Genomic DNA, 11,351 nt, shown 5'->3' with positions numbered 1-11,351 from the left:
ACATTGGATTATTCTGCATAGCATAGTGCAACGTATATGGCATACTGTCAGTTATTTTGTTATATCATCAAACTCCCAGGCAAAGCCCACAAAATTCAGTAAGAATATTATATTAGAATGAAGACAGATTTCCTCATGAGAATGAATGGAAAGTGACACCCACTGTGTTCACTGTCTGGTTAGTGTGTTCAGTTTATTTCCACAGCTTGAAATCTTTCCTCTTGGCTAAAGCTGGAGACCACGTAAAAAGTTTATCACCGGCCATAACTACAGAAAAGTGCTGGAATTAAAATTTCAGGGGAAAGAGGGAAAGTTACGGACAGGGTGACAAGCTGAAACCCAGCTCAGCACACTGAACACTGTTATAGAATTGCATACCAGTGACTGGGGGGGAAACAAAAACCACAATAACTTGCAAGCTTTGTGTGAGGAGAGGTAAAGAATCTTTGAAACACATCTATGTCATATGATGGGACTTTATATCTTATGTCTCAGTTACTAATAGTCAAGGTTCCTTACCTGCACTTAAGAAATAAATTTGAACTTCACGATTCAAGTATGATTATAAAAAGGTTATATAAGATTAATACTTATCCATTTTATGTATTGTATTGCTTTTGTAGCTTCCTGTTTGTCAGATGCTGGTTGATCTATGTATTTACCTGAAAAAGAAGCAGAAAGAAATGGGACCCTGAGGATCATCTAGTCCAACTCCCTGCAAAGCAGGAATATGCAGCTGTCCCATGCAGGACTTGAACATGCAACCTTGGCGTTATCAGCACCACGCTCTAGCCAACTGAACAATCCTAGCACTAAGGTTTTGTTCTTGATCTTGCCTCCTCCCTCTCCTTAGTGCTACATCAATAATGTCTTTAGGAGTGTTCAATCTAGTCCCTACATAGGTATGTACACAGCATGGCTTCAGCCTTGTATACCTGAAGGAGCGCCTCCACCCTCATCGTTCTGCCCGGACAGCGAGATGCAGCACTGAAGGCCTTCTGGCAGTTCCCTCACTGCAAGAAGTGAAGCTACAGGAAACCAGGCAGAGGGCCTTCTCGGTAGTGGCGCCCGCCCTGTGGAATGCCCTCCCATTAGATGTCAAGGAGATTAGTAATTATATATCTTTTAGGAGACATCTGAAGGCAGCCCTGTATTGGGAAGCTATACCTATCTGACTGGCTGGGGCAACCAGTCAGATGGGTAGGGTACAAATATTATTATTATTATTATTATTATTATTATTATTAGCTTAAAACTCAGTTAGGTCATTCTTTTTCTCAATTTGGACCAAAGTTTGTTGGGGGGAAACACATCAAACACAGTTTTTTCATTGGAAACGACGAAGTAGATATGAACTGTGGCTAACATCATGTGCACACCACTTTCCATGTAGGAAGTGTGTGGAGATCCATTTGCTCAGCAAGCACTGGAAAGGGTAGAAAGAACGTATTTGCTGCCAGCACCCCTCCCTTGCCATTTAGCCTTCTGGCCATGCGCATGGTGGCCACAAAGTCAACACGCAAGTGACATGACCAGCAGGCATGTGCCCACAACCCCATGGCATGCTCACTGAAAGCATGAGGGGGCTCACTGGAACACCACAGCAATGCCAGAGATCACTGACACTCCTAAGTGGCTGTGAGGGTGTAAGAGAGTACTCTGTGGACTGAAAGTATGGCATAAATTAGGGGTGGGGAACCTGTGACCCTCCTGGGGCTGGAGGACTGCCGGCAGCAAAGGCTGGTGAGCATTAGGACTGGTTCTACGAGAGCAACACTGAGACTAAGCTGACAGCCAGTGCCACTTCCTGGACCTTCCTTGGAGGTTTTTAAGCAGAAGTTGGATGGCCTTGGATGGTCTTGGATGCTTCAGCTGAGATTCCTGCATTGCAGGGGCTGGACCAGATGACCCTTGCAGTTCCTTCAAACTCTACTCTTCTATGATTGTATAAGTCAATATGCAAGTGGCAGGACCAGCATGTGTAAGTAAGAAGGTAGGGAGGTGGGAGCTGACTGAGTTTGGGGGGGGGTTCACCCTCATGGTCCAGGCTCCCCTGACTACCGTTCCCATTTTCCCTGACCGCTGGCCATGCTGGCTGGGGATGATGGAAGCTATTGGACAGGACAGGCACCTCCAGGGTAAAGGAATATGAAAACAGCTTTTGTCTTGCATTTCTGGAAAGTTTGAGAAGAGAGAGAAGCGGAATACCCTTCAGACTGGAGAATGAGTCAAGCATTTCACTGCTTCAGGCAAGTCATTCGGAGATGCTAAAGGGGAAAGTGACAAGGATATTTCAAAATACCTTCCATTGTTTCATGATGCCATTAAGTGGCAGCCTGAGACTAAACAATGTGGGAAAGAGGTTTAACCTTCATTGTCAAATAAACAAAGAGATTTATCCTTCAGTGGATGTTTCCATGTCCTCATTGGCCAGTGAATCGCTCTCTTTTTTTGAACAGAGGGGCTGATGTGAGGCAAAAAAAAGCTACTGGACAAATGGATGTAGACAAAGAAATTGAAAAAGAATGCTCTGAAGGGCTTCTCCCAATCTTTTCTTTCTTTCTTTTTTTTAATTGACTCTGACCGTTCCACAACACAAAGCATCTGTTTCTAGCTATATATCTACTTGTGGAAAATGTTCTGAAAACTGCTAACTCCACCCCCCACCCCCCCACCCGCTCCAATGTACAAGTGTTGATCACAAGGCACTGCGGCAGGGCAGTTGCTTTTATCTGTACTCATTGGCACTTGATTTAGAAGCAGAGGCCAGGCACAGTTTCAAGCTGTATTTAATTTCAAATTTATGGTTACAGCAATGTGGTTTATACAGCAGAAGAGCTGACCCCACTTGGTCTGTTGGACAGGAACGCTTCGCCTTCCTCTGTGTTCTCAGCTTATTTCCTTTCCTGAATTCCCTTGTTGGATGTAGGGCTTTTGTTCCTCAGGGGCAGGTGGTGCCACCTGTGGCCAGACCCACGGAGTCTGGTTCTACGGCCCCTTTCTCCCCTCAGTATGCACCTCCTCACTGCAGACTTTTCTCTGGCTACACAACACCACAGGAGTAACCAATGTAATGCTACCCAGATGTTGTTGAACTGCAGTTCCCATCAGCCTCAGCCAATGTTGTTCCGCTGGCAGGGGCTGATGGGAGTTGCAGTGTAGGTGAAAGCAAATTTATTTGTTGATTGGTTGGTTTATCGCATTTCTAGCCCACTTTGTTCTCTAAGGAGCTTGAGCATACATGGTTTCCCACCTGCTCCTCATTTAATCCCCACAACAACCCTGGGAGAACAGGGTTCAAATCCCCACTCGGACATGAAACTCACCTTGAGCCGGTCAGCGCCTCTCAGGCTCCTTCCACCCTGGCTTCTTCTCAGTATTTAGGGTTTATTACCCTAATTAAACAGGCAGATATGTAGCATATTTCCATGTGTGGCTTGTGGTCAGAGCAGTGGGAGGTTCTCTCTCAACACATAGTACTAGCTATACCTTCCTTGGCAGGATATATACAGTAGTTTGTTGTTAGGCTTGTGGGAAATGTCAGAGAAGATGGATGTGAGTTCAACTGAAATGTCACTCTGCACATGGCCACATGCTTAATTAGGATACTAAACCCTAAACACTGTGGAAGCCCCCTGAATCAGTTCAGGGCCCAGATTCTGGTTGGATCAGTTCTTCAAATCCTTGGTTCAGGTCCCAAATAGATATGTATATTTACCTCCATGGTGCTAACAGGGTGAGGGGAAAGCTGAGAGATAGTGGTTTGCTAAAGCTACCTTAATTTCTGCAGAGGCAATTGCCCTACGCTAGGTCTTGACAAAGTAAGGGCTCTGTTGTGCCACAAATTCTGACTGTAAAAGACTCGAGCTTTTCTTTAATGCCTTAGGGATTTTTTTTTCCATAAAGCATAAACAAAACTTGCAAAGCACATGGATATGCACCTAGACCAGCAGTGACAAAATGTGTTTTCGGTTGTTTCCATCGGTCCGTCTTGTTTTCCATGATTACAATTCAGCCTCTCACACAATTCAAGGGCTGCATTGTTTTTTGTTTGACCTCGCATGACAGTTTTTAAAAACATACATAAACACACATATGAGAAAGTCTTTTGGCCACGAGGCTCCCATTCTCTGTGTTTAAATCAAAATCGTATGGAAAGCATATTTATTACAGAGAACTAGAACCTCTCAAGGAAAAAGAAATACTTATAGCAGATGTTTCCCCTTAAAAGAGAATGGATTAGAAAAGCCAGGAAGAGCTCATCTTGGCCCACATTAATCTACGAATGGACGACAATCCCTGTAGTGTTCACTGCATGAATCTAGATGTCCTCCCCATGCTTTGTACCACACCTTCTATAGTTTTTCTTTTAAAAAGTTTGCTAATGTTCCTAGCCCTCTTGACTCACGTTAAAGGGTAAGCTTAAATACTTACTCATTAAACAGAAGAATGGGGAGGTTAAAGGTCTTTAGAGATAATTTTCTAAAGCAAAATTATGCCAAGTCACAGTGTTAGAATCAAAAGAGGTAGCTGCTAAGAAATTAACGTGGACTAAGATGCAGAGAATTTAGCCACTATGCCAAACAGATAGAATAGCAGAATTCTGTGGTGACTGAGTGAACAGGATTAACTGTAATTCTTTCTAATACTGAACTCAAGTTGTGAGTTTAGAAGCTAAACAGGGTCACCCGCAAACTGGAGTGAGGCATCAGTATGTTTACAGAAGAAGAAGAAAAATCTAAAGAGGCAACAAACAGGCCAAGGAGAACTTAAGAAGAGCCTGCCAATGGTCTATCTAGCCCAGCATCCTGATCTCACAGCAGCCAACCAGATGCCTGTGGGAAGGTGGCAAGCAGCACCTGAGTTCAACAGTTCTCCCTGGTGAGTGGTATTCAGAGGCACAGTGCCTCTGGCAGTGGAGGTAGGACATAGTCATCATGGTCAGCAGTTATCAATAACTTCTCCATGAATTTTTGTCTAATCCTCTTTGAAAGCCATCCCAAGCTGGTGGCCATCCTTACATCTTGTGGGAGCTAATTCTATCATTTAACTTTGTCCTATGTGAAGAAGCACTTCATTTTGTCTGCCCCAAATCTTCCAACATTCAGCATCATTGGGTGTCTCAAAGTTCCAGTATTGTGACGGGAAATTATTCCTATCCACTTTCTACACACCATACACAATCTTATTCTCCTCTGTCAGGTCCCCACTTACTCATTCCTTCTCTCTCCTTCCCGTTCCTTAACCTGTTGCTGATTCATAATTCTTAATACTTGACGACTCAGCTTAGGCTCTTGGATGCGGTACTCTGTCAAAAGTTCTGCATCAGCAAGACTTGATCTTCGATATGATAACTTTATTGTTAATAATGTTTTCCATCAGTTTTCCCAGATGTTAAGCTAAGTGGCCTATGATTCTCCAAATACCCTCTGGATCCCATTTTTGAAATGGTTATTATTGGCCACTTCCCAGCCGTTGGGTAGGTACACTGATCTTATGGTCAAGTTACATACTTTTATTAGAAGATAAGCAATTGCATATACAGTGGTACCTCTAGTTATGAACTTAATTCGTTCCGTAGGTCTGTTCTTAACCTGAAACTGCTCTAAACTAGAGGTGTGCTTTCGCTAATAGGGCCTCTTGCTGCCACTGCGCCACCAGCGCATGATTTCCATTCTCATCCTGGGGCAAAGTTCTCAACGAGGTAACTCTTCCAGGCTAGTGGAGTTTGTAACCTGAAGTGTTTGTAACCTGAGGCATTTGTAACTCGAGGAACCACTGTATATGTAATTTAAAAATGCTCAGGTGGATGGCCACCCAGACCCAGTCAATAAGGCCTAGAACTTCATTTATTCTCACCACTATTTGCCTCACTTCCTCAGACTGCCTTCTCAAGAAAAGCAGGTACAGGCACAGGGGTCCTGCCTACACCTTTCAAAGTGAAGCCAGATGCACTTCTCTTGAAAGGTACCAAGCTGGAGAAGGGCACCCTAGAATGTTCCTAAAGGCATCAGCGGTTCAAAATGGAGACATAACCCTTGGGTTTAACAAGCAAAGAAAAATTTGCAGTTATTCCATTGCCTACTTTGTCAAGGATGTGATCAGTTGCCTGGTCCAAAATGACACATTTTGGCCAACTCCAGGAATTAAAACAGGCTTGAACATTTATAGGTAGGCTGCAGCTAGAAGCGGTGTGTGTGTGTGTGTGTGTGTGTGTGTGTTGAATGTATTTGGCATTGCTTGCTGTCTTTCCAGTCTGCCACGCTAGTAAGACCTCCACTCCAAGTTGGCTCGTGGAGGTTGCTAGAAAGTTGGAGTATTTTCAGACTGTTACTATGCCTTTACCTTAACAAAGACAAAATAAGTCACCGGTCGGGACAAGAGGCAGGGGCAGGGGGGTAGCCCTGTGCAGTAAACACATTTTTTTTTTCTCTAGAGACCCCAAGGTTTTTTTGAAAAGTGCCCACTTCCATAAATTCCTAAAAAGTTGCCCAGTCAACCTAATCTAGGCCAGAACTAATTTGCAGAAACTTCCATATATATCCCTAAATCCCTCAGATTTGCACTGAAACTTCAAAACAGTAACATATGCTTTGGTCTTGAATAAATATTTCAAATACACCATGATATTGTTGTTGGAAAGCCACCTCAATCTATAAATGGAGGGCCCTCTTTAGATATGTGGCACTCACAACAGTGTCCCACTGGGGGCAGGCAGAAAAATATTTACAAGAAATATATAGGGGGAAATGCACATTTTGTATCAAATACTGCTTAGCAGGCCCTTATTTACATTATTTCTCTTCTAAAAATAATAACAATAAACTGTTGGTCCATCCTAGAAGACTTCTGTGTTCAGTGTCACCTTTCCTTAATTTGTCTTACCTTAGTGGCTTTAATAGATTTATAACCTAAACCTGATCACCACTGCATTTCATCCTTTTATGTTTGTGTCTCTGTGTGTGTTTTTATCCCAGAGAAAGAAGAAATGAAGTTAGTTTGACATGAGTTGCTTTGTGGATTACACAAATTGCCTGGGGTCGTTGCCATTCCTGGAAGTGAGATTATCTCTGGTTTCTCACAAAGTCATCTCTCCAAACATACTGCATGAGATAAAACTGAACACAGCCAGGGATTTTATTTTTATTTTTTTTATAAAAAACCTTCCATTTGCAGACCAAAATTTAGCAGCTCTGTTCAACTAATCCTCATAAAAGCTTAGGAGAACGTAGGAAAAAAGAAAACCCTTTAAACTCTGATAGTCCAAAAAAGAAGCAAGGAACAACTTGGCACCAACTCCAGGGGGCCCTGGGGGCTCCAGGCACCCACACAAAAATTGTTGTGGGTGCTCAGCACCCACTCCGCGGGTCCTTGGACATGACTTCCGGGTCCCATCTGAGGCCTTGGAAACGCTTGGAAGTGGTGTCCTAGGCCTCACAGAGCCCCCAATGCCACATCTGGTTCCTTCCATGATGTCATGACATCAGTGCTGCTGCGCACCCATGATCTGGGGTCCAAGTCGTCTCCCCTGATGGTAAGAGGTACAACTGCTCTAAAGCATTGCTGGTGCTAAGGAGGATGTGAGAAGCTCCCTGCTTGATCAGACCAGTGACCAATCCTGTTTTCACAGTGGCCAACCCAACTCTTTGGTTGGGAAGCCTGAAAGTAGGACATAACAAGTTGGTGTGGGCAACTCCTCTTTCTTGAGTTTGGAACAGGAAATAAGGGTGAATTTTGAGCAGGCCTCCTAGACAGGCTAAAGAGGTCCAGTTGCTTGAAAATGGGCAACATGACAGCTCCAGGTGAAGAGTGCAGCACTCATTAAAGTTATTTTGCCAGATGTAAAGCTGGATTGTGCAGAGCAGATGTGTTTTGCTTTGCAAGAAATGAAGGGTTTTTCTCCTTCCAAGATACACACTCCATTCTGTCCTGTATAACACAAGCCTTTCTACCCTGTATGTATCTACAAACATAACCTCTTGCTATGGAAGGCAGATGAAGAGGATGCAATTAAATCCTCAGTGAGTTTAGAGGCAGATGGACACTTGTACCTTGCTGTGGCTTCACTGCACTTTTGTTGAAGTTAAACCATAGCCCGAAGCAACCCCAATTCCTATTTCATTCATTAATTAAGGATGTAAGCTATGCTCAGCAAGACAGACAGATTGTAGCCTCATATCATTGGTCCTCCCCGCACCCCTGGTTCCCAGTCGTCAATTAGTCCTTTAAAAATCTGTATTTATGCATTTTCTTGATAGTCTGGATATTAAAAAAAAATCTATTAATCATAGAATAGTTGGAAGGGACCGTGTGGGGCTTGAACTCAAGACCTTGAGATTGAGAGTTGCATGCTCTGCCAACTGAGCTATGGTTTTTATTATGTTTCCCCCCCACAATAATTCTCACCAGAAATGTTTTGAGATGTTCTCACCTGCCGTCATGATTACAGGATGCTAGACTAGATGGACCTTTGGCCTGATCCAGTGGGGCTCTTACTAGGTTCTTACATTTTATCGTTTCACCGGTCCTGCCCTTTGCAGCCTCTTCTTTGCTGCTTTTGTCTGTGTGTCCCCTAATGGCCAAATGTATATTTCAATAGTCACTGAAACAAATGTTTTTGCACTAAGCCCCACCAATCCTACCATGTCGTGCTTCTTTCTTTCACTACTTTTAATATTTACGCACAGGCCGCAGCTCAGTGGTAGAGCACATAAAGATACAGGGAGACTCCAGGTTCAGCCCCCTGGTATCTCTGGTTAAAATGATTTGATAGCAGATATGAAAGGTCTCTGCCGCAGACCCCAGAGTGCCACTGTCATTCAGAGAAATAGACAATGCTGGGCTCAGTGAACAAATAGTCTAGCCTGCTTAAATACAGCTATCTTTGAGCCCCCTTTTAAAAAAAAATCTGATTGCTGCTTGTGCAGTTGTGCACAATATTTGTTTTCTTTGGGTTTTGCATGGGCCTGTCCATTTTTCAAACTCTTTAACCCAGAGATGCTTTTGCAGTTCCTTGTTTCTCCTTTTTTGTTCAGATTTTGCATAACTTTGCAAATTTGGCAGGGTATCGAAGCAGTGCACGACAGTGTGGGCATTTAGCATCAATTAAAATAAACAAGTAAGACAGAAGCACCAGCTGGAGGAAGTTAGTATATATTCTGAACCTAAGTACATGTTCAAAAATATTTGAACCCATTTACATGTTCATTACAAAACAACAACATGTGGACCATATAGCTCTCTCTCACAATTGTGTGTGAAGGGAATGGTGCGCTTTCTGATGCACACAGAAAACTAGCAGATCAGGGAAAAGGCAACACTAGAGCCCTTATATCTAACATGATAATTTGTGCTGGATGTTTTGCTTTTATTCTTATAGTATTGAAAAGGTCGTTCATACTGTTCTCACAAGGTGGAATGCACTCAAATTTTGATTTATTTTAAAAATGACAATGAACACTGTGGTATAGAAGTTTCCCTGAAAAATGGTGTCTTGTTTTCCTTGTTTAGTCGTTAGAGCATGAGACTCTTAATCTCAGGGTTGCGAGTTTGAGCTCCATGTTGGGCAAAAGATTCCTGAATGGAAGAGGATTTGCACTAGATGACCATTGTGGTCCTTTCCAACTCTACAGTTCTATGATTCTATATGTACAATCTGATAAATTGCTTCCAGTTTCCAGCATCACACTTTGCCTGGACTTTTTGGATACAAAATATATGCTCTGCTATTGAGCTATAGCCCCTTCCCAATACTCACTGCACTATTATAAAGGTTTTTTTTTATCTACTATCCATTTCCCCTATTTATCCACCACAGATTGTAAAAGCATTTGGAGAAAGTCTACCATGATGTCCTTTACAGCATTCCACAAAGTGTGAGCATGAAGCAAAATGGTCTTATTTATTCAGTGAGTTACGTGGGCTTCATAGTGCAGCAAAATTCCTAATAATTTAAACTGCACTAGAAGATGAAGTGGATAACGATCTCCCTCTACTGGCAAGAGTCCATGCATTTGGTCATGTTGTCTGTGCACACAACTTTTGCTAGGCACATTATTTCCTGAGGCAAAGCAGTTTTCAAATCAGGATCTGTGACTGCCAAGATAATAAAAAACACATTGTCTCAAATGTTAAGTTGTTAAGCACAAGCGCGGGATGGGGAGGAGATTAAAAAAGAAAAACTTGATTCAAAGATTATGTATTTGTCGGCTTCCTTTTACATACTAGAGTCCCTCAAAATAATTTGTTTACAATCTGGACAAATCTGAAGTATCTTTCGCTGTTTCACTGAATAAAACCTTATTGGTAAAAGGGGTGGCCATAATAAAGCCCTATTTGAAACAATAATTTTATTCGGAGAAAAGAAGCAATTAAATTGGTTGCAGGAAGTAAGGAAAGGGGATTCTGTTGTTGGTTCAAACCAAAGGAATGAGCAGACACAGGCGATGTGGATTTCTGCTTCGTGCCTTTTCTTGCGCAGCCCTTTGCTCTGCTCCACTGAGTCTGTATCACAACAGTTCCAGCATAATGGTTCCAGTTTCCAGTATCACCACCAATGCCAGCAGGAGCCATCAGCATCATGTGCTCTGCAAAGGTTTTCTTGGAGCTGAGGTAGCCAACTTGGGACTTTTGAGAGCCCACCTCATGGAACTGGAGCATGGAGCATGGGGCCGCCCCTCTAGCACATCAGTATTGCAAGAAAGGAGCATCTCTTTCAGATAGCACTGCCCAATTGCCAAGCACAGCATATTGTCACACATACAGCACACACTTCTCCTTGTGTAGCAGCAGCAGCAATTGAAGTAGCATGGTAGTTTCAAATTGCTCAATTTCCCCTACAACTTGCGCTATGTGATTTCATATTGTGTGAGAAGGTTCCTTACCCTGAGCCAAGGTATCAACCAAAACAAACTCAAGGAAGTAGTCCTTATGGCTTTGAAATTAAGTAAGAAATATTTCTCAAAAGGAACTGAGAATGAACCAATGTAAATACTGCCTACCGAATTTAAATCTGAATAAAGGCCATATACATTTCTCTCTCTCCATAACTTCAGAATATTCAGAAAGATGCAAGTTTCCACTGTTCCTTGTTATATTGTCAAATCCCTTTATTCCGTGCATTTATTTCACACCTTTCTTCTGTCGTTGGAACTCAAGGCATGGGCTTTGCAAGACAGTGTCCCGTCCAGGCAGTGTTCAGACCCAGACTTCCTTGGCATCAGCAAGGCAGCTGCATCATGTACCCTCATGCATGCGGCAAACAGCTTGTAGAACCTATTTACTAAACTTCCCGTAATAAAGCAGGTGATGGTGTGTCAAATGGTCCAAAAAGAAAGCTAAAAGAAAACAGT

This window comes from Podarcis vaucheri (genome assembly GCF_965113315.1).
Source record: "Podarcis vaucheri genome assembly, chromosome: 3".
NCBI classification, from domain to species: Eukaryota; Metazoa; Chordata; class Lepidosauria; order Squamata; family Lacertidae; genus Podarcis; species Podarcis vaucheri.
Note: the sequence above shows the minus strand (reverse complement) of the source record.